The sequence below is a fragment of the Saccostrea echinata genome, unplaced genomic scaffold (assembly GCF_033153115.1).
Source record: "Saccostrea echinata isolate AGI-Se365-2 ecotype Australia unplaced genomic scaffold, CSIRO_AGI_Sech_v1 ptg000052l, whole genome shotgun sequence".
Lineage (NCBI taxonomy): Eukaryota > Metazoa > Mollusca > Bivalvia > Ostreida > Ostreidae > Saccostrea > Saccostrea echinata.
The window spans coordinates 15123953-15150088 of record NW_026889801.1 but is presented as its reverse complement, the minus strand read 5'-3'; the positions used below and the strand labels follow the sequence as shown (position 1 = coordinate 15150088).

General features: G+C 32.2%; 1 protein-coding gene and 1 long non-coding RNA gene across 2 annotated transcripts in view; one reads left to right on the top strand and one right to left on the bottom strand.

The window, feature by feature from the left end:
• Nucleotides 1-26136, top strand: part of LOC133204128 (uncharacterized) — a 363878-nt gene that overhangs the window by 8073 nt on the left and 329669 nt on the right. The window lies entirely within an intron of this gene.
• LOC133203860 (uncharacterized) lies at nt 9873-22066 on the bottom strand. Its single transcript, XR_009723486.1, has 4 exons — nt 21896-22066; nt 16357-16442; nt 13310-13398; nt 9873-10348 (listed from the first exon to the last, which is right to left on the bottom strand). It is a non-coding gene; the product is annotated as an uncharacterized LOC133203860 (long non-coding RNA).

Sequence of the window (26136 nt, the reverse complement as noted above, 5' to 3'; positions counted from 1 at the left end):
GATTTCTGTAACTGTTAATTGTGAAGTTTCAATAATTTCCAGATAAAATATCTTTTTTATTATATTTCCGTGTGAAATGCTATAGCAACATGTAAATCAGGGGGGTATTTTACCGAAAATCAGAGAAAATATTGAATTCAAATCTATGACTATTTCCCTTTAAATGCCCATTAGGAATACCTTAGCAAGACAATATTTCCGAGAAAGGCCTACATGCATCTCCAGGTGTAATATGTAAGTGAAATTGCGAGACTTCTCCACCTTCATAATGGACATGATTTATACCCCCCTCCCCCCCCCCCCCAACACACACAAACACATATACACGTTTGGAACCATTAATAGTATACCAAATTAATTATTTGGCCCATTTTTATTACCATGGCAGATAGAAATTTTCCACTTTTTTTTCAATGAACTTGAATTAATAGTCTCTAACTTTTTTTGTTACTGGTAATTTTAAGATCTTAGAAGCTTTAAATAATAATATAAACGAAAGGTTCAATAGATAAATGCAGAGTTTTCCAGTAAAAATGGTCTTAATGCCTATGAGTTTTCAGTTTAAAAAAAAATATGCCTAAATACCCCTTTGTTGAGAAATATCCGAGATGTCTCTAACTCTTACCTACGGTGGCTGCTACAGGACATGGTATGATTTTTTTTTATTAATTCGTGGCCACGAAATAGAATTCCTGGCCACGAAATAAAAATCGTGGCCACGAAATAAAAGTTCGCGGTTACAAATAAAAATTCGTGGCCACGAAATAAAATTCTTGGAAATTATATGTACACAATTATATGCACATATAGTGTTAAAATGATAGTTTGCTACGGACCCAGTGAGGGTCTGTCCCATGACACACAGACACAGTTAGATTATTGTAACTGGCCTGCACTGATGAACATCATTATAAATACCCATATATTTAATTTGCATATATATTAGAAGCAGCTGAGAAGTGGTTCATGCATTGTGAACATAGTCTAGATGTAAAAAAAAAAACTCTCTCTTTTTCTTGCCCAAAATTAAAACAAAACATTCAAGCCGATTCAATTGACTGTTCTGGGGTTTGAGGCAGTTCAATGAAAATTTATCCAAAATGATATCCTAACCAAATAATAAAACAAAATGAAAGTGTTCTCTTCATGCAGCATGTCATCATGCTAAATGACACAGCATGAAGTCCCAGCTCATGATTTTTAGATGATAAAATACACAGGGACAATTTTATATTAGTCAAGTTATATGTTTTTCTTAACTATAATAACTCTGGTAAGTTCTGCTCCTGATATTAGTCAAGGCAACCCGAACATTAATGACTTTAAGGGCTTATTAGCTGTTTTCTCACATTTTCTACTGAATCTTATCACATAGTTGTAATGAAATAAAGACACAAAATCTTAGCATGTTAGGAGTATAAGTTCTCATGTGAAATATGTTCTACGTATCAGCATCAAATCTCATTGCTTATTACACAAATATCCCGTTGGCTTATTCCAATTGAATGATAATAATATATATATATATGTTCGTTCATCTTGAATGTCATAAAACAGAAGAAGCTAAAAATGGCATTATACAGCACAACTTTATTTCGTGGCCACGAATTATATTTCGGGGCCACGATTTTTTATTTAGTGGCCACGGGTTTTTTTTCGTGGCCACCAATTTTATTTCGTGGCCGCGAATTAATAAAAAAAATTTCATCTCATATCCTATAGCAGCCATCGTACTTACCTCATGAGAGACAGGGAGACCAATCATAGATTTATGCCTTCAAATTCCTACTTGTAGAAAAGAAAGAAAAATCATGCATGGTTTACAGCTGACAACTTAGGTCAGTGAAGACTATACACAGTGAAGGCTTACAAGTACATGCGTAAACAGATACCTACTTATACTATGTTTAAAACAAAATCAATTAATTGTGTTTTAAATAGAAATTGTGGCAATCCGTTTCTGCAACTTGATTCATAATAATTATATTTTCATGAAGATACTGAAAAAAATTAATTAATGTTCTTGAGTGTTCCATTTCATAAATTCTTAATTTACCAGCGTCGAAATCTTGTAGAGACCACATATTGCCGCCGAAAGACAGCGTTGCTCAAATGTGTTACAAGAAAGCATATTTTCAATACAACATGAATATATTTGGAAAACAAAAATATTAAATAGTACATGTATTATAAGAACAAACAGCTACTGTCTAGACAATGCATGTAACATGATCTGCGTTTTATAGTAATGTAAAAATAATATTCTTCAATTATTAATGCAATTTTTTGAAGAAAAAAAACAGTAAAATGCATAGAATATATGTATTTGCGATTAAAACTTAAAAATATCGACCCTTACAAAGTTTGTACGATAACACCAGAAAATTGTATAATCTAAATCATAAATTTAAGGCTTCTTGAAGTACGCGAATGTATTTTTTTATTCTTTATTTTTTTTTTTTTTTTTTTTTTTTTTTTTTTTTTTTTTTTGAGTGCTTAAAACTTTTGCATCATAAACTGGAAATCATTTTTTTTAAAATTACATATAAAATTTTACGAACTCAAAAATCGTTTAAAAAAGGAATCTCCAAATTGCCTTGAATCTAGGTAGATACAACATTCAGCTGCTAGTATATTGATCTAAGAATATTTTCTGGGCATTTCTCTTAATCGTGTAAATGAAATGTGTATCATACCATACAAATACCATTCCGATATCTAACTACAGGTTTATAATATTTATGGGTACATGACTATACCTTAGTGATTTATATTTAGCAAAGGGCATTTCCATTTGCATGTGCTTTTCAAGAGGATTAATTTTTCGTTCGTATTCATTTTCAAATATTTTCTTTAAAAAAAATGAACGTTTTTCAATACATTACTTACTAAGCATACAATGATGAACATCCAGAGGGTTTGTTGTTTGATCTTTGTAAATGTTATACTACAGACTGTCAAGCTGTCGGTAAGTATTAACAAGATTAATCAATTAATACCCATTACAGAAGATGCTCAAGATTTTTTTTTATTCCTTTGGTTTATAACTTCAACGAAGCTATTTATAAGTTCTGTCACAACAGATATTTGAAAAGTATACCATGGTAAAGTGAAACCATTTATTCATAACTCTATACGTTAACAGGCAGTACATGTAATGAACTTTTCTTATTTCAGGCTTTTAAACGGCACGTTTATTGAAATAAAGCGTGGCATTACTTCGATTTTTTCTAAAGGAAAGGTTACTTTTATTATTGCTATGAGTTCATATTAGGAATTCGAAGTCTAATAATGTTACCATCATCAATGTTAATCATGTAATGTTTGATCAGACCAAAAGAAAAAAAATCAGAATGTCTCTTTAAAATTCACTTCGATTCTACAAACTTATATTAAGATGTCCTTTCTTTCTGATACTATTTTTGTTTTTACGTTGAGCAGTCCAATCGCATTAAAGATAAGTACTGTAACGTGCTAAGGTATTTTCAGCGCTTGATCGATCTATCCAAGATAGCAGCGTGCGTATTAAAATGCTTCTATATCTAGAACAGGGTATTTCCGAGTAGTGCCCTACAGTTAATTGATATCTCCGTTTAGTTTGAATCACGTTTAAGTGAACAGATTGAATAAGAGATATACATAAATATTCTTAGAATTAATATGATTTTTTTTATTATTTTGATGTGTACTACGTATATCATTGGTCTTTGCTTCTCCATTTTGTAATACATCTGATTCTTTATATAAAATTACATCTAAGTAAATATTAGTATGTATAAAAGTAACTTTTTTATTTAATATCATACATCACATTATATCATTCAATGATTTGTGAATATTCTTTTGTATTTTTAGCTCACCTCAACGAAGTTGGGGGAGCTTATATAATAAACTCGGCGTCGGCGTACCAGGTTAAAGTTTTTGGAGCAGTTTTCTTTTCAAGTACTTCTATTCCCTATACTAATCAGAGATGTCAAGGTTTCAGATGCTACAATTTCAGCCAAAGAATGACCAGGTTAATGTTTTTGGAGCAAGTTAGAGTTTTTGAAGCAGGTTAATGTTTTTGGAGCAGGTTAAAGTTTTTGAAGCAGGTTAAAGTTTTTGGAGCAGGTCTCATTTCCACGTAACTACAAGCCCTATGTTGACCAAACTTGCATGGATGATACATCTAAGGATGCACATTACTGGACTTGCTTCGGATGCTGGATCTGACCTACGTTTTGCGGATGAGTGACCAAGTTAAAGATTTTGGAGCAGATTTCCAAGTAACAACAAGCCCTATATTGACCAAACTTGCATGGATGATACATCTAAGGATGCACATTACTGGACTTGCTTCGGATGCTGGAACTGATCTTCATTTTCCGGAGGAGTGACCAGGTCAACATTTTTGGAGCAGATCACATTTGCAAGTAACTATAAGCCCTATATTGACCAAACTTGCATGGATGATACACCTAAGGATGCACACTACACGACTTGCTTCGGATAGTGGATCTGACATATATTTTCTGGGTGAGTGACCAGGTTAAAGTTTTTGGAGCAGATCACATTTGCAAGTAACTTTAAGTTCTATGCTGACCAAACTTCATAGATGATACATCCAAGGATGCACACTACTGGACTTGCTTCGGATGCTGGATCTGACCTACATTTTAAGGACGAGTGAAGAGGTTAAAGTTTTTGGAGCAGATTTCCAAGTAACTATAAGGCCTATCTGGACCAAACTTGCACGGATGATGCATCAAGGGACCAACACTCTCAAACTTGCTTCAGATGTTGGATGTGACTTACGTTTTCTGGATGAGTGTAGTATAAAGGTTTTACATTCCGAAGTTACTGCAAGCCCTATCGGACCAAAATTGCATAAATGTTGCATCTAGGAATGCACATTACTGAGATTATTAGTTTAGTTTGGGACTTTGCCTTACTTAAAGACAACATTCGTTGAGGTGAGCTCTGTAATCTCTGATTACCTGTGTTTTAATTAAATGTAATTAAAGAATCTATACATTCATGTTATTTTAATCGACCTATCTAGTTTTAAGATTACGTTTATATTTCAATAAATATATAGCTGCAATCCTATTGTCCTTTGAAAAATATTTTTTTACTACAAAACCACTACCTTCTAATGGGAATGATTCACATTTCCAATTATTTCAAACACCTATTAGCTTATATTCTTCAATATTCAATTTTAAATGATTTGTTTCCAAATTTTATCGATCAAAGTAAAATAAATATAACATGTAAAATTCGTAATATTTTAGAATACGGCGTTCCAGAATTGTCCCGCATCGAAATTGACAGTGTCTTACACCAAATGTCCAAGCACACGGATGCAGCGAGGCGGAAAAATTGTCCAAGCATTTCCCAAAATTGTACTAGTCCGGAAAATTTCAAATACCACTGTGTTGCAAATGCCTTCCTAAACAAAACCATTGAAGTGTGTGCTCCCGGATTATTTCTTTTAGGTAGATATATCTAAAAAGCGTGCTTTCCTTGAATTATTCCGGACTGTCGATTTTTGTGTAAATAATTTCGTATACACTTTTCATCCTTTTAAGAAAAAATTAACATTATGTCTTATTTCAGGGTTTTGTCCAGAATATAATTTCCGTGGCGAACGAATACAAGATAACTATAATGCTGATTGTAAACATTATGCAGAGCCTTGCCCAAACAGATACGAGTCATGGAAGTTCTACAAATGTAAATCTTTTGTAACAAGTATGCAATGACAAACGTTATCTTTGAGAACTATTCATTTCTGTAAAGAAACTTGTAAAGCTTTATGAAAATTTTCATTGCTTGTTATGCATTGTTATGCATTGCCTTTGAAATAAATTATATACTAGTACTTCTTTTCATTTTTATTTCCAGAATGTGTTATTCTGAAGAACTCAATCCACAAAAGAGAATCTTTATTATTGAACAAAACTTCAATTTTTGGTTCTGTGAGGAAAAAAATAAATAGTCCTGAGTTGTAAGTGTTGCTGATGTTATTTGTTAAAAATCTGTGTGTGCTTCTATTATATTATGTTATATTGTTGTACATATTACATTATATTTATACATGTACTTTGTAGCAGTGTTGACAACTCTATGGTTTTGATTTTATGCCTGGGTGGTGTATTTATGGCACTTATAATATCTGCTATTATATTCATTTTCATCTATAGAAGAAAACGAAGAAAGCCAGGTACAGATATTAGCATCTTGATTTTTTCTGATTTTTATAATATAAAACTGAAAATTTCCTGATCTTTTCAGTTGTCGTCAGTTCATTTTATTGATCAATTCACATCATTATTTTACAGAAAATTGCCACGAGGAAGAGGGGGCACTGAATCCCATCGAATCCGTAAAGAATGATTCTTAGATATATTGGAGAGACACTAGCTCTTTTATTTCATTATAATATCAGTATTGACTACATAAGAAAACAAACAACTTTGCTGGAGACTACATTTAATAATACACATGAATCCATATTTTTATTTAGAATTCTAAAATCTCTTTATTCCACATTTGCAATAAAGTTTTCAATTGAAACATCAGTAATGTCTTACAAAGTGTACAATTAGGTTGTAAAATATAAAACTTTTTCTCATATCGTTTAAAATGTATTTAATTTTTCTTTCATGTGGGTGCTATAAAAGATCACGGCCTGGTTTCATAAAATTTCATAAGATATGGCTTAAGACATGACCGACACTGCATGAAAAGTCGGGTTTACTTTTACCTTAAATGCAATTTAAATGCTGCGGTTATTTAATGTTTAACTGCATAGTATAACATATTGTGGGATCGTAAACGTTAGAAAATAATTAGCATTTAATACGAGTCTAATAGAAAATTAAAAGAACAAATTTAATAAAGTTTGGAAAATTGTAAACTTACTAATACATTCAGATTTAAGTCTTCCGTAAACAAATGTTATACCTTTAGTATGTAAAATGTATAATTATTATTAAACATGCACATAAAATAAAGTTTTATGTTTATATTATATTGTTTGGTTAATAAAATTTAATGTAGAGTTTTACCTCATTATTTGTTCTTGTTTAATTCACACTTTACTGAACAATACTTCCTGAAACTAAATTATATACGGAAAAACTTACCAAATATGTCCAATTTAACCCTTTCATAAACTAATATTATACCTCATGTATAAATATAATTATATACATGGATTAAACATTTATTATTGATTTATTAAAGATTTAGTTTAATATTTATTTTTATCTCATTATTCCTTGTAGAATATATATATATATATATATATATATATATATATATATATATATATATATATATATATATATATATATATATATATATATATATATATAAATTGAAAACACAAAGACCACAAAGTAAAGCATTAGTCCTTTCAAAATCCTTTTAAAAATCTCCAGATGCTTTAAAAATTTTCTATGTATGCTTTACTGTGTTGTCTTCGTGTTTTCAATTTCATTATTTTCACTTTACTACTATACCGACCACTGTGAATTCATGGACTTCTGATATATATAATTTTTTTTTCAATTATTTTACAATCACACACAAATCCATTTCTCATATAATTTTATTACATTGTGTTAATGACATACAAACAAATAAATCTTAAAAAACTTAATAAGTCTTTATAATATTTCAGAATTTATACCAAGGTACTAGTAATTGGAATTCAATGCCATTATTATTATTATTATAAATTCTTACATAGTGCTAAATATACTGTCAGCATTTAGAATTTTACAATACACAATTTAATGGAAATTAAGTTTTTAGACGCTGATAACAATGGGTCACAAAATAATTCATATCCAAACAAATTAATTACAACAATTTACAAAATAGAATTGCATACAACATTCAAATCTATCAGCATTAAATCTGCACAAAAGGTAAAAACTGCAGTCTATTTGGACTTCAAAAAAAAATACAATATCCATGATAGAAACAGTCCTTATCAAAACTGTTTAATGGGTTGTAAATTTAAAATAAAAGTTTATTCATCTCATTATGTGTCTTTCATATACAGCATGAAATACAAGGCCTTTTTGAAAAAATTCTACATGTGCTACATGTATAGGCAAATTTCTCAAAAAATGAATGTGGATAACTTAAAGCACAGAGTCATTATACTTTTTAGCATGCAATTTGAAAAATATTGTTGAAAGTGATAATTTTGAAATCATTCACGAAAGATTTTAAGATCTTTTTCCATGATAATTTCCTATTTTCCATCCTTAAAAAGTTTTGGAAAGAAGAGAAAGTACATTATGACCACACAAATTAGTGAACATACTGGAATACAAGGGCATTCATTTATATAAATTAGCACAAACATTGCAAGACAAAGAGCCAATGATTGTACATGTATATCCAGATCTAGGGGAATGGTACACTTATAACATTAAACATCTTTTGTCGTTTCAATTTTAAGAATCTCAATAAGCACAAGCAGGTAGACAGGAATATGAATACTGTGAAACTACATATATCTCATTAAAACAATTTTAGGCTAATTTGAAATTGAGACATAAAATTGACCTTTACACTCAAAGCATTTTCTTCTAGCTAGTCTATGCCTAATATATGTTCAGAAACAATATATCTGGAATATTCATGTACAAATAATATCATGCATTAGTATATTCATGTACACATGATAAATGTTCTTTAACTCTTTATTTTTATTAATAGTTAAGTTGCCTTTTCTTCTTATTACAATATATTTTATGCATAAATGTCTTCTTAGTCTAGTTCTGACAGAGAAGCCTCACTCGCCCACAAGCAACAGCAAAAGGATCGGTCAGAGACGCCACCTTTCTCTTACTTGGGTATCAAGATCTGCAACTTACTGCCAGCAAAACTCTTTCAGACTACCCTTGCATTGTCTCCTAATTATTGTCACAATAAATATCCATGCACTAATTATTCAAGTTAAACTTGTAAAAACATGGAAATAAGTCGGAGATTAAGAATGTTTGGCATGTGTGCTACACAATAAGCCAGTTGATCTGCAAACAATAAAAAATACGACAGCTTTTTAATCATTAACTGAGTACAGTAAACATTTTATGTTGACTGTGAAAAATACACCATCAAGAAAACTTCTTTTATATCATGGTTATGTGAATTCAAATTAAGGAAAAAGCATCACAATTACACAAAACAAGTAACAGCTGATAATTTATCTCTAATAGCCCATTTCTGTTCAATCGCTACATCATCAGGTTTATCACTTGTGGATTGAAACATAGCATATCCTCATCAAATCAATTTTACATTGGAACGTAAGACATTTTGATAATGATATTTTCAGTAAATAATCTTCTAGTCTTTGCCGTAAAATTTCAAGAATAAGCTCCGAAACGTACATATAAAAAGGCCTGTATAAACATATGTACAAGTACATGTTACAAACTTTTTTAGCCTTACTCTTTAAACTTAATGCAAAAAATTCTGGTCTTAAACTCTTTACTTCAAATGAAAGAAAACAAATTAATTTCTTACTCTTGCAATATAATATACATTAAAATCACTATTTACCCTATTTACTCAGAAATCTCTTTATCTGGTCTGTTTAGTCTATTTTTTACATCTAAGACAAACTAAGCCACCGACAGAGAAGCCTCACTCGCCCACAAGCAACAGCAAAAGGATCGGTCTTAGACACCACCTTTCTCTTACTTGGGTATCAAGATCTGCAACTTACTGCCAGCAAAGCTCTTTCAGACTACCCTTGCATTGTCTCCTACTTCTTTTCACAATAATTGTCCATACACTAATTATTTAAGTCAAACTTGTACATAAATGTAATTTATAAATCAAGATTAAAAATGTATGTGTATGTGTACTATACAAAATAAGCGAATCGATCTTCAAACAATAAAAAATATGACCGAGTTTTAATCTGTAATCAAGCATCAGAAAACACTTTAACTGTCAAAAATACAACACTAGGTATATTTTTCTTATATAACATTTGAATGTGTCAATTCAAGTTAAGTAAAAAAAGCAACACAATTATGTAAAACAGTAGCAATTCAGATATTTGATCTCTAATAGCCCATTTCTGTTCAATCGCTACATCATCAGGTTTGTCTCTTTTGGATTCCTTATTTATCCTAATTCTTCTGATGCTCTGCCTTTTAGACAGCTTTGATTTGTGAGTGGCACTTTTGGTGTCTAGTTCTTCGAATACTTTTTAACATTCATCAGAACGCCACTTTCTTTGGTACATCACCATTCTTTGCTTTAATGGAATCAGCTTTTCCAATCGGCGTTTCTTCGTCTTGTATGGATTGAAAGTATATGTGTATTGCACCTAAAATATGACACTGCAGCAAAAATTAGCAAAAGTTAAGAATGTCTGAAATCTTTAGTAAGATACATTATTTAATAAATGATTATTAAGATTCTTTTTCAAAACTTGAGATTACAATCACACATATATCAAATATCCAAGGTTGTAAAGTAAACCCACAGCTAGAGTAACATATACCCTTTATTGACTGTGAGCAAATTAACATTTGCATTTATTTAATTCTAGACATTAACAATGAAAAAATATAATTATAAAAAATTTTGAGCTCTGTGTCCAAGTCTTTTTGAATTTTGCACTTGGTTGATCTCTTTCAGAAGTTAACAATTCTTTTCTCCCACTATCATCATATGAGCAATGTTTGAATTTTTGACTTGCAAATCAAATAAAAAATTACATGATTAAATTAAAGTATTTTTATATAAATGATATCATCATTCACCAGATGTATTAAATATTATACAATTATGGACTCTTTTGGTGTTGAATGTGGTTTGTTATTCACCACTCACCAGAAAAATATCAATATTGACCGAGACGAAGCCGAGGTCAATATTGATATTTTCTGGTGATTAAAAAACTACATGTATATTCAACAACATAAGAGTCCATAATTATTGTTTTGTTATATAGTCCAGATTTGAATAAATAAGATATTGAAGGCTGCATGACGACACCATTTTCATTTAAGAACTTCCGTCATTGAAAATAGAAAAAATATGTTCAGATTACAATTTGTAACTTCCGTGTTTTCCTTTCCAAGTTACGCTATGTGGAATATGTCCATATAATCCTGTGATAGGTTTAATGTATAACATTTTTCCTGCTCAGATACACAGCTGGCTGCGGCCGTTGCAACCATTGTTTACAATGTTGTTTGAGGTGTTGATTGTGATGTCACAATGCCGCTGCATGCGCACTGACCCTCCGGTAAATAAGGCCTCAAATCTGGTGATTATGTTGTGTTATGAACTGTTTGTGCTTGTATAGATTATGTAAGGACTTTAAATAGACTGTATAATAATAAAGTATGCAGGGCTCGAGCTGTGATTCGCCATTTGCGCCAATTGCGATTTTTTTTCCAAAAGTGGCGAATAGAAATTCAGAAGTGGCGAAAATGATTTTTTTTTTAGATATACCATACAAAGTGTTTGTACTCCTAGCTATCTCCTTTGTTTAATCAATGTATACAGTTTAGCCCCTTTGTTTATTTAATGCAAGCAGATGTGTGAATTTAGGGTGTGAAAACTCCATGAAACTTACAAAACAATGTACATGTAGGAAATCACGTCTCGCTTGAACGCACACAGCTGACTAGGTAACTTTAGCCTAGAGCATAAGAGGATACAAAATTACTTGAAATAATATAAGATGGATTAAACAAGGAAAGACAGAGTGTTTTTGGGAGATGAAGTTAGTTACTAAAATATTTTAATCAATAAAATCTGGATCTATATAGATTGTTTTTTTAAAACCGAAAGTATGAAAACATGACGAAAATTGCAGAGCATGGTTGCTAATTTTACCTGATTAAAGTCAAAATAGTATGTTCATTATACCATAAACTGACGAAGAGTGAAAGAGGTACTGGCTTGGAAACAAAACAATACTTTGTCAATTACACTGAATTATTTTCAACTATATGAATTTACATGCATACACCCAGTGTCCAAGTTGTTAAATTAAGCCAAGTTTTAAACCTGATATTACAGGGCTCTCACACCACTTTTTGGGACTGGGGCCGGGGCCGTTCAAATTGGGAAATTACCATCATTTTGGGAAAATTGGGAAATCCAACATTCATTAAAAAACCCTCAAATTTTGCATTTCTAGCATTTTGTCATCAATTCTGTTTTTGAATAAACTGTTAAACAGAACAAATATGGATAGGATATTTATGGAAGTACATTGGCTTTGCTCATTACTAACTTTGAGTGTTGAAATTCTAGTTATTTGTCTTTCTGAGTGACAGTCACTAGTCACATCCTTCTGAATTTCCTCGATCACATGGTCATCGCGGTTTTCAGATTAAACATGAAACTGACTGGCACAAGTGGTGCTAAGGACAGCTTACTGTTGTTTAAATAAAATGTCTATTTTATGGCACCTAGATGATGTTTTCTTGTCAATTTTATTGAGTCAGACATAATACTTCGCATTATGGCTCATTGTTACCTAAGTCCGTAATAACAATAACCTGGTTCCCCGAACCAGTTTACAAATATATATGACGTGAACTAATTAATACAGTCGTACATAGAACCTATTTGTTTCACTTTCACTTCTAAGTGTTTGTTTTTTTGGCTATCAAGTTTCATTGAATTTGATTTTTTTTTTTAATATTTTGCTACAGAAAATTGGGAATTTTACACCTTTCTTTTGGGAAAAAAGGTACCTTTTTTTCATTGGGAATGGGGCCGTTCAACGGCCCCAATTATAGAGAATCAAGAGCCCTGTATTAATGACTTCTTTTCACAATAAATTGTTGATATGATTAAAATTTTCACTTACTATATTATTCTTTTCATTTTTAAAAAAAATGTCATATATCTTTACTATTTAGTCTGTAACCCCCCCCCCCCCTTCCAGGGCTAAAAAAAATCTTATGAACAAGAGGATCGACATATACTGTCAAGAGTTAAATTGGGCAATATCAGTATCAAATTAATTGTAAATGTAGAAATAATTCCTATATTAGTTTTGTACGTGGATACAACTTTAAATTTTACAATTTTAAAACAATGCCTGTGATATAAACAAATTGAAATAGTGCTATTAGTGGAGTGTTAAGCATATACACTTGTCGAGACGAGATGTAAGAATGCGATTCCTTTCATCGCGAAAAGTGGCGAAAAATATTTTTGCTCCAGTGGGAGCGCTGAAAGTATGTTTAACATACATTTAAATATTATTACATAAACTTTACATTTTTTATTCTAGATTAAAGATATGCTTTATACTGACCTCTAACAAATGCTCAGCAAGCTAGATAGATGCCTACGACGTACTGGCATATATGTTCAGTCATTTCTTTGTTTCCATCTGATGAAGGTCTGCAACACATGATTTCATCATATCAAATTACCTGAATTCCATTTAAAGAACAGTACTATAAATTTTATTCCACAGAAAATATTCTACATAATCCATAAACTACTTTTACCTTTAACATAATCATTCCAGCATTTGAAATTGAATGTGATCCAAAAATAAATTACCAAGTAATGGTATATGCATGTTCTATATCAACATTTCTTATCCACTAGATGGCTACCTCTATCATAGCTTAATTGTTGGTAGATTGTTTATTTTCTCTTGTCTTTCAGTAAAAATTTAATAAATACTTCAAACCAACAAAGGATCCAAAGGCCACATCACTCACCTGAGCAACCATGGCCATAACTTTGACCAAACAAAAAAAAAAGGGGGGGGGGTTAGGAGCACCTCATGGGGTCATATGTTTAGATCTTTATAACACTTGAAATGCCACACAAGTTGTGTGGTGTATCAAGTGTTTTTAAGATCTGACAATTGCAAGGAACAAGAATATATGACTTAGTGTATCCCAACCAACTTTCGGGTGATCAGCATGTCATAGTACAATTTTCACATGGTTCGACACTCGTCAAAATTTGGTCTCGCCATTTGGGCAACCTTGGTACTGATTTTAGGTTGCCCGAATGAATTTCAGGTCGCCCAAACAAAATATCAAATGAAACAAAAATGTGCAATTTGTAAAATTTGTTAAGATAACAGAATTTGTGCTTTTCGTATTATAAAATGTAAACCAGACATTTTTCGAATGTCAAAAGCTGTATTCCAGTATTTTATCGAAGAAAACAAGCAACACATATTATAAGCAGAATCAGAATGCTAATTCGCAGGTATGTTAAGGCAGTACCCAGATCACATTTCGCCGAATTTAGACTTTTTTTTCGTAAAATGTAACATTGATAAATCGGAAAAGCCATAGATAAAACATTTACTATTATTATCCATTGTATAGACGTCATTGAGTCTCAGGCTAAAAGATGCAGTCCACTACGACGTCATCACGTGACGTCTATAAATAGAAAAATTGCCTTAATGGAAAAGTGAAAAGTTCAACACTACCCCGGAGATAATTCCTTTCTTTTAGTGAAAATAATTATGTAAAAACATCACTTGGCCATGAAAAGTGCTGATAGAATCCTACTCTCCCGACACAGAAAAAAATATTCCAAAGTTTCGCATGAAACCTTACCAAAATTTTTACATTTTATACATATGATCATGGAATTGTTATCAATTCATGTTAACCACACGATTCTAGCAGCACTTTCCAAGTATTATAGAATACAAGCTTTCGATACAAACAAAAATTATGTTTCAAAGTATGCGGCGTAATGTTGAACTTTTGCATCTTTGTTGTTATAGATCGACAGAGGAAAGGCTGATCGATTTCAAAGCACTGCCTGTGTTCATTATAAGAAAACATGATAAGAATATATCAGCGTACCTGATTCTTAATCTCTAATTCCTTATGAATCACACATAACATTCACGGTATATGCTTTAAAACTCCCATTTCATATATTTGTTTACATGAATTCTCGTCACGTTTAATTTCACTCGGCAAATAGTTGATCAATAGTTATGACGTCATGGGTTTGGTATTTAACCCTCGTGCTAAATAATGAGCTACTCTTACCACCCAAAAACGACAAGATTTAGTTTATATTATGTTTTTAATGATTCCATCCATTTCTTTGACCTGAAATTAAACTTTAAATATAGATATTAAGAAATCATTATTTCTAAGGTTCACGTCATACAGCTTACTATGACGTCATATTGTAAAGACAAGTAGGATTTCTCTGGGTGTAGCCTTAACATACCCGCGTTAGGCTTAAAAAATGTGTTTGATTCCTGTAATATTCCAAATAAATCAAGGGTTGGTAGGTCATTTTTTTTTTTTTTTTTTTTTTTGCTAATATGTACAATCTCACCTCACATATTGACACAAAATAAAGTTTCTAGTTTAAAACAGTCATTTTCACTTACCATAAAGGCCTATATAAATGTGGTCAAACATCCCTGGACTGAATTAATCAGGTGTGATGTTTACAGTGGACACCCAACATGGCTGTCTAGCAGCAGGAAACGAACATCATGAAGTTGTGGGGGAAATGCTAGATGTTACAATTATGATCATTACTCTTTATATTTATCGTGATTGTTGACTAGGTTTACATATTTTATATCTCAAATAAAACTTAATTTAACACTTTTGGTAAAAATTACATTAGCTGATTGATCAAACACAGATTTGGTAGAAAGAAAAATCCACGCGGCTGCTATTTGAATGGGTCAGTCGGGTTACAGGAAACAATGTTTTCAAGGCCTTTTAAAGTTTATTTTAAATTATTAAACATCATTACTGAATATTCCCAATTCGTCCCAGGTCGTCATTTGGGCGAACCAGACTGAAAATCAGGTCGTCCAAAATCATTCCGGGATGGAAATGACGAGGTGACGAGCGTGAATGTCGAACCCTGTTTTCATATGATATGTATTCATATCAATACACAATATTTAAGGTGCCAAGTAGAGTTTGGTCATCTGATATCCTGTTCAACTATGTCTGACACACATGTACAGATATTTAATCACATATCATGGAAAACAATAAGGTACGATGATTTGAACAAACTAAAAGCTACTTTAATTGAGGATGCTTCAACATAAGTTTCAATTTTTCTGGATAAATGGTTCAAGATTTTCTTTTAAATTGCCAATACATTTTCATTAAATTTGAATCATCTCCCCTTGAAAATGTTATTAGTTTTTTTATGGTTAGATAGAAAGACATTTTCATTAAATTTAAATCATCTCCCCTTGAAAATGTTACTAGTTTTTTTTATGGTTAGATAGAAAGACAGATGGAAGACGACAAAATGTGATCAGGAGAACTCGCTTAAGCTTTCAGCTCTTGTGAGCTTAAAAGTACATGTTATCAATTTTTTTCTTACTTCAACGTTTGGTTTCCACCATCAGATTTCAGTTTCCATTCAAGCTTTTGTGAATTGTCATGGGGATATCCATCATGCGCAGCAGTCTGAAAGTATACATTCACAGATTAACATATCAATTACAAATAAAACATCCTGATTATGCCTTTAAATGAAATCATTTGAAGCTAGACACAATGATAGTACATCATTTAGCTTTATCATAATACATGTTGCTTTATTATAATTGTAGCTTTAACAAAACAAGAAATCTGTGAGCCAATCATGAATGCTAAATAGTGATATAACCAACCCCCCCCCCCCTTTTGATGTGAATACACAAGTCAGTTAAAAATAACTGTGCTATCATCATGATCATTTGACAAGAAGTTTACATAACATTTAAACAACAAGAGGCCCATGGGCCACAATGCTCACCTGAGTTACTGTGGCCCTGCTGTTCTTCACAGGACCTCCCCTTTGTAATATTTATTGCGGCCCCGCCCTACCCCCGGGGGGCCATGAATTGAAGAATTTAGAATCTACACTACCCAAGGATGCTTCCACATAAGTTTCAGCTTTTCTGGCCCAGTGGTTCTTGAGAAGAAGATTTTCAAAGATTTTGCCTATGTATTTCAATGTAAAACTTTGATTCCCTATTGTGGCCCCGCCCTACCCCTGGGGGCCATGCTTTGAACAATTTAGAATCTACACTACCCAAGGATGCTTCCACATAAGTTTCAGCTTTTCTGGCCCAGTGGTTCTTGAGAAGAAGATTTTTAAAGATTTTGCCTACATAGTTTAATGTAAAACTTTGATTCTCTTTTGTGGTCCCGCCCTACCCCCGGGGGCTGTGATTTGAACAATTTAGAATCTGCACTACCCAAGGATGCTTCCACATAAGTTTCAGCTTTTCTGGCCAAGTGGTTCTTGAGAAGAAGATTTTCAAAGATTTTGCCTATATATTTCAATGTAAAACTTTGATTCCCTATTGTGGCCCCGCCCTACCCCCGGGGGCTATGATTTGAACAATTTAGAATCTACACTACCCAAGGATGCTTCCACATAAGTTTCAGCTTTTCTGGCCCAGTGGTTCTTGAGAAGAAGATTTTCAAAGATGTTGCCTATATATTTCAATGTAAAACTTTGATTCCCTATTGTGGCCCCGCCCTACCCCCGGGGGCTATGATTTGAACAATTTAGAATCTACACTACCCAAGGATGCTTCCACAAAAGTTTCAGCTTTTCTGGCCAAGTGGTTCTTGAGAAGAAGAATTTTAAAAGATTTTTCTTATTAATTTCAATGTACAACTTGGACTCCCTCTTGTTGCCCCGCCCTACCCCCGGGGGTCATGATTTGAATAATTTAGAATCTACACTACCCCAGTATGCTTCCATATAAGTTTCAGCTTTACTGGCCCTGTGGTTCTTGAGAAGAAGATTTTTTAATGACCCCACCCTATTTTTGTCTTCTCTTGATTATCTCTCCTTGTGAAGGGACTTGGCCTTTCATTTTAACAATTTAAATTTCCCTTCACCCAAGAATGCTTTGTACCAAGTTTGGTCGAAATTGGCCCAGTGGTTCTTGAGAAGAAGTCAAAAAAGTGAAAAGTTTACAGACGGACAGACGGACGGACGGACGACGGACAAAATGTGATCAGAAAAGCTCACTTGAGCCTTCGGCTCAGGTGAGCTAAAAATGAATCCCAGTAATGTATTCCAGAGTTAGTTACGATACTTGTATACAGTATACATTATTACAATGTATATGGGAATAACATATATACATATATTGCAATTACAGCAATTCTGCAAAACTCCTTCATAGCAAATTTCAAGGGACCAACGAAAGATCTTCGCTATAATCTTAATTCATTATATGTTTAATATAGTGAATTCATAAGAAATCCTATACCGAATTTGTTATAAAACAGTCAGCTAACAGTACTTCAAACTATTGTATGTTATATAATCGATATCACCCTCAGTTACAAAAATTGTCAATACAACCTTTTCACTTCCTTAGATGCACAATTAAAGAATTTAGTGTATAATATTTAGATTTGAACATTTAAATATTATCTAACCAATGCATTTGAAATGTCAGAAAATAATGAAACCTGCCATATATATTCATCCTTTAGCTTCATAATCATATCCATGCTACCGGATACACCTGTAACAAATTAAAAATAGAACCGATGAAATGAAGATTTTATTTCCAGAACAATTTTTTGAATTGTGGCAAATATATATGATTTACATACATGGTGACTCACAAACATATGGAGTATTTATTGATGACTCGGGTGTCCACAACTCAAATTTATTCTCAACATGAACAATATCATTAAAGGATCCATTAAATTTCTGAGTTAACAATGCTAATGTAGTGTCATCTGCATCTTCATCGAACTCCTCATCATGATCTTAAAATCTTATGTATATTTAATGAAAGGTTCACTTCTATATAAATAGGGATCTGACCTATAGGGCCGGGCTTGGTTTTTTTCTCTACAAAAAGCTTGTCGATTTCCCTTCCGATTAATGACATTAGGCTGAATACATGTAAAAATTTGTTTTTCATAAATCTTTATTTCAGTGAGTAGAGGTAGGAGGAACACTTTCATTGATATTCCGAGTTCGTTATCTCCAAATGTAATAATTGATATTTTTCTTTACTTCTCATTGTACATAATGGTAATGTCTACTGTCTCTGGAATTCTATTCCTTATGTCTAGGCTATTTATTATACAACACATTTCCGTTGGATATAATAAAAACATGCCATTAATGTGTGCAAATTATATAGGCCTAAATGAAATCCAAGGGAGTACAGTTACTGATATATGTAGCCCTAATGTTTCAGAACTTAAGGTCTTACATAAAAACAAAAGTACATGTATGTTATTCTAAATATACATGTATTAAGCTCAAATAATTCAAGCAATACGTAACATACTACATGTAACCCAGACAAGCACTAGTAGCACAGACAGAATACAAGCAATGTGATGAATTTCTAAGGAATATATACAATTGAAATTCATCGCAGCTCAATGCTGCCGAGAATACCTGTAGCGAGTAACACAGAGTGAGTTATTCTTGTCCTCGGAGAAAGTGTGCTTATACGGAGATTTGTTCCGCCTGACTGACAACTGTGCATTGGATTGTTACGATTTGATCTCTCTCTAGTGTTTCTTATATCAAGAATGAGAATGCATAAAGGATAGATAATTGAAGGAAAATAAACAAGCCTATAAAAAATTTAAAATAGTCTTTGAAAAGACGAAAATTTAAAACTATAAAAGTGTGGCACCAGGTGGATTCGAACCCCCGACTTTAAAAAGAATATATCCACGATATAATTGTCAGCTCATATATCAACTGAGTTATTCTGACTATAAAGTTGAATGGTATAAATTAGAAGCGGATTGACAAAATCAAGTTTACTTATTTTTTGTAGGTTTTTTGTGAATTTCGACCCTAGGGCAGGGGTGTCCCTAAAAAAATCCTATCTTAAATTATTCCTTACATCCCAACCTATCAAAATATCACAATTTTATTTAGGGGCAGGCCTGCCCTGAAGGACTTCTAGGCCAAAATTCATGCAAAAATCAACGCTTTAACGGACAAAATGGTGTTTAGGCCAACTTTGGAGGTTTATTTTAAAGTTGTAAATAATAAATTTTAGTTGTAAAATACAAATTTGAAAAATTTAGACATATATACGGTAGAAAACAACAAATAAAGATTGATTTTTAAATGTCACTTTTTCCGGGAAATTGTTCTCTCCTATAGGTCAATTCTTTTGTAATAGTGAATACATCCTTTGTAATGAAAAATATTTGTTATACTTAAATGAAAATAAATGCATTAAAATATCTTAAAATTACTTCGTTATAGCCATAAATTTGTTATATACATAGCCATGTTCGTTACATACAGCGATTTTCTATAGGTTTATGTAAGGACTTTGCTGGACATGAATAAAAGTTCGCTATCTGTATCTATGTTTGTTAAATTTGAGTTTTGCTGTATATAGGAATTAGAATTTCAAGCATCTGCAATTAGCAGTTGCTGAGAACTGTGACGGAAATTCGTTATGGACAAAAACATGCACAGACAGACAGACAAAAACGGTATTATACTGCCCTCTCATTCTGAAGGGACCTAGCCGGGGTATAATTATTCGGCCTATAAAAAAAGTTTTGCTTGGTAATGAATTCTAGCATTCTTTTAATTTCAGCTATAAAAATAATGAAATAAAACTTTTGCACATTAATTCTATTTGAGTAATACAGTACATTTGTGTATCTCTATAAAACCCCCTTACTCCTTCACTTTCGGGAAACTGTGAGCTGTTAGTAAACAAATGCGATTGTGATGTCATTTTCTACATGCAGAAAAACTACAAAAAATCAAATGCCGAGAAATTAGTACAGTCAAGTTCAAGAATGCGATAAAAAAAATATTAAATAACAATTACACTTGATCTATTGTATCTATCATATTTTATGTGAAATCAGCGAATACTTTTTCCTTTATCAGTGAGTGTTTATGCACTATGCCATGCGCTATTCCTCCGACATGTGCGTTAATAGCGAGCGCAGAGAGGCGGCGCAAAGCGCCGCTCACGTAGTGAGCTCCATAGACAACGTGTACGAACAGAGGAAATTCTGGTTGAAATCTGCATATTGTTCAAAGAAATTTTTATCGTCCCATGTGAAAATATTCCATACTCCCAATAATCCTTTGTGGTGCATAGCAACATGGTGGCATAAGCATAGCAACAACTTACTTGATAAAATTAATAAATAACGAATTAATTCAATTTCCATGTGCCGTAATTACCCACAAAACTATCGCTTGCATCCCTGGTAAACACGACTTTGTGTGTGACGTCATATTTTTGTCACTTCAACGACTCGGGTATTTCCAATTTTGTCGGAAATATCCGAGAAGTTAGGAATTTGGATCCCAATGCATTGGGAGTCTGCAGCGTTAGAGAATATGTACGTCAATAACGGTTTACAAAAAAAATTATGTACGATACTCAGTAAACGCGCGATAAAAGTGTAATAAGCAATGTAAAACGACATTTGAGATGTGTTGAGTTTTAGAAAATGAACTGCGCTCGCCCTAACGGTTTCACCGTCGGACATATTAAGCTCATTTTTAATTGTCAGTCATTTTTATGAAGGTTTTAGCCAAAGGATTATTATGACATACCATATTGAATAGTTTTACGGCTAAAAATATTTTATTTTTCGTCTCAAATTGCCCCAATATGCTACGTTGGATATAACATAGTGTGACGTTCATGCATATACGAGTCATCTATAGATATTGAAGGTCATCATGGTCATGTTGCACGTTTTTTTAGTGTTGATGTAGCTGCAGAACTGTAGCTCTCCGAAAAGATATATATTGACAGACCGGAGACTGGTCGTCCTTCCCAATTGTTTCAGACCAGCGAGCTAGATTTTGCAGCTAGTGTTGATGTACATGTAAATAATGACTTTTTCGCCATCTTTTTTTTCTTAAACAGTATGTTTACCTGCTTGACCTTGAGCATGTTGAGGTGCCCTTTTCTTCCCTTTCTCAAATGTCTTGCATTTTCCCCAATAATTTCATCGATGTATGAATCCGATGGTTCTGGTGAATCGAAACTATTCCATGAGCATGATAAGGATCCATCCTCCTCACTAATTTCCGATACTTGGCCTGTCCGACACGTTTGGTGCTGTTTGGCGGGCTCGGAATATTCGCGATGCTGCTGCCTGATTTTGATTGGCTAATTTATAATTATGTAGAGGGAAAAATCATTTTATATTAGATAGGCTTATTTGATTCTTTTTTATTATTATTTCTCAAACTTTAAAAGGAAAGAAAATTAAAAAAAAAAGATTTTGATTTATTTTTTTTGGAAGGGCAGATAACTCTATTATATATATATATATAAAAAAAACTGAGCCTGAGGTGTAAATGATCATGACATATTGATGATTTTTTTCCTAATATTTCATTAGATATGTTAAGTAAATTAGATTTAAGTCGTCTTTTAGAATTTTAAATATATGAGCATTTATAGATAAATACAATAGTAAATAACAATCTATGATTATTAAGAGTGTAGCACAGTCCAATTTTTACAAAATTCGATATTTGCAAATACAGCAGCGATCTCAGTATAAAGTAAAATCTCTTTCGAATTAAATCTCTCTCTCTCTCTCTCTCTCATGATATTCTCCTGAATCAAACGTTATATAAAATTTCAAATATCTTTATTCATTTGGTTCATAATAAAATTGTTAAAATTTCAGGGTGGGGCACCTGTTTTTAAAGTATGTTCTACCAATGTTTTTGATGACAGTGGTCTATCACCAGAATACTTAAATAAGTAGTAAGTCTTGCGTCATTCTCAAATTAATTTTTGTACGTTCAAAGATCTCATTGAATTAATATTTTATGCAATGCGTTAAGTAAAGGCTGAGAGAGAAAGAGAGAGAGAGAGAGAGATGATCCTTTGAAACTGGACAATTTTGGCTACCAAACGGGATCGAGTAGGTTTTAGAATAAACAGCATCAAAGTAAACAGAACAATTTGATCCAGTTTCATAATACATTTTTTTTCGACAAATCTAGATCTAGTACTACCGTACTAATAATATATATTGTCAATATTAAATTATTTCAGAGATTATAAAAAGCCAAACAAAAGCGATATATATAGGATGCTTTAATGTAAATGTTTTTGTCTTTTTGCAATAATAAATATGTAAACAATATTTATTCTGTATAAAATAAAAAAAATTATTGACACATTATTTATCACATATATAAAATACCAGAAACATACTTAAACTTAAAGTATAAGCGGATTTACTTTTACATGTCGATTTTCTTAAACGAAACGTATAATTTCTTCTATTAAACTATATTATTCTCGATGTTTTTTGCATTAAATCTGATTATACTTATTTGAAAAATGTAGTAAATTATATCACAATATATTTTATATTTAATGTAACGTTATACATAAATTGAATTCAAACCAAGAAATTTAATAAAGTAAACAAATATTAAACGCAACTTTTCATGCAGTGCGAGTTCTAAATAACGCATTGCTTAAAAACTTCCACGATAGTCAAAGTTTGTTGAAATGTTCAAATATAGCATCTTTTCATAGGTTTCTTGTGCAAAAAATGCACTTTATAGAATTTATTTTAAATTATTATATACTAATAATTTTATGGTGTATGTAAATATTGAATACATATATATGTATGTATGGCTTGTGTAGGCTTTTTAATTGACACACTCATTTAAAAAAATATGAATAACAAGGAAAAAGATTGCATCGAATACTTCAAATAATTAAATTGGGAACGCCAGAAACAATTTGAAACAATAATTCCTTGTGACCTTGATCTTGGACTCTTTAACATATTAATTTATCAAAAATTGTTCATTATAAACAGTTCTATCTAGAAAGCCCCTAAACACCAAATTTGAGTTTTTGATCTTGGACCTTTTGACTTCAAAACCAAAAGTGATATCCCTTAAGTCATACCTTTAGGCTTATTGTAGTATATTTAGTTTAATCAATCATATATACACTTATTATATATGTTATATATAGTGCATGTTTTTTCCCTTATGAGTAACACTTGAAACCGACATCCCTCCGTTATTCATGGGACATGGCACAAACAAGACTTGGTCAGATTTAAATTTCAATACCCGTTAACAGCTGCATTGTTTAGTGGTTAACGTGTTAACCTCAATTACACAGGAAGCTCATGTGCGGGATTTTTATGGCTGTGATAATCGCTGTGTTTCAATCCCTCAGGAACTGCAAGTTGAATTTGTCATTGACATAAAAAAAAATGTTCAAAGCAAAATAATACGGTAACACTGTCACATATTTCATGAAAATAATGCTTTTCTGTGACTAAAAATAGTACAAGAAAATGAAAATTCCGAAACCTTATGGCACATCTACAGGACACCTTCCAAAAGATGATTTGCATGGCTACCGAGTAAAATGTTTGAGAAGTTCTGGGAACCATTTTTCTCTTAACAATCAACTCAATTGGACACTTAGGATGCAAATGAAAATTCCAAATTCTTATTGCACATCTACAAGACACTAAAAATCATCTTCCAGATGATTTGCATGGCTACTGCCTAAAATGTATCTGATCTGGGAAACCAGGTTTTTGTTAAAAAAAAATCCTTTTTGACTCTTATTTGGCTCCTAGGAAAAAAAAATCAATTAATAATTCATAAAAAATATAGATGGCGATGGATAGGGCATATGTTAAGAAAACCAGCCGACAACATCTCAAAAGTGACACTTTGTTGGACATCAGAAGGGAAAAAGAAACCTGGTCGACCCAAGAACACCTGGCAAAGGACTGTGGAAAAGGAAATCAGAGACCACAAACTAACATAGGGAGAACTGGAGAGGAAACCTCAAGACAGAGAGAAGTGGAGAAGTCTAGTCCTTGCCCTTTATGTCCCCAGGCATAAGAAGGACTAGGTACGCAGCACAGTTAAGGCTACAATAAGGAGGCGGGGCCTAATCTATATGGGAAATACTTACTATGACATCACACAAAAATACAAGTTCTTCAAATTACCACAAAATGAAATGATTTGCTATTTTAAACTGTTGGATAGCTTTAAACTACATCAATACTTACTATTGCATGTATTTTTGTCGTTGGTTAAATCCCTTACAGCAATATATTAACAATTCACTGATCGCAATGCACTTGTCAATGTGACGTCATATCGGAAAATTTGACACAGTTTGTATGCAGTAAGAGGCGGATCAAGTTATATTTTATACAGCGAAAAATGTATTTTGTAATTAAATAAAATATTATTTGCCAATATAAAAAAGGCCGTTAACTTGGACGCGATGTCTATTTTATGATTTTATTCATATTCTTCCCATACATTCCCTAGACAAGCGATACTGCCGTATATTTGTATGCAGATTCATTGAAGGGTAATAGAAGGGTCGTAATAAATCGATATATTGCAAGGGCATACCCTCAATGAATTTTGACAACTTTTACACATAAACTCAAGAAGTATGAGGAAATTTGAAAAGTGCTGCGAACCTGATGAAATCTTGCAAATGAATTAATTATGTCTATATTTAATGTACTTGACCAGCAAAATTATTTATAAAATAATACGGTCTAACAAATGTAATTTTATCAGTTAGAATGTAGAATCTATATAGGTTTGCAGCACTTTTTACAAACTACAAAGGGTGTTGAAAATAAATATAAATTAAACTTAGATTTTTAACTTGGTTATGCCCTTGCAATATTGAAATTTATAGATGACCTCAATACTGCAGATATATTTGCTAAATTCACGTGACTGTCACATCACGTGACAAGTCTAAATAAGAAATCTAATCGTCCTCAACATGTAGTTTTCAACCACATTACATTTGTCCGATAATAGTAAAGTCCTAAAAAGAATCGCCCATCCTTGTAAAGTATGTACTTTCTATCTAAAAAAATCGCCGATATTTCCATTTGACACCTTAACTGTACTGCGTAGGTAGGTTAAAAACATTCGAATAATAATACGTTATAACCTTTTCATAGATTTATTGTTATGAAAACATAATTCACACCTTTTGTTTTATACCTTATCATGTACAAAACGGGAACATTCCATATAGAAGTAGTTAATTAAGACTCTCCTGACTGAGATTTTGGGCCGGGCTACATGCAAAATGTTAGGTTTAAAATTGTTAATTGCTGTTAA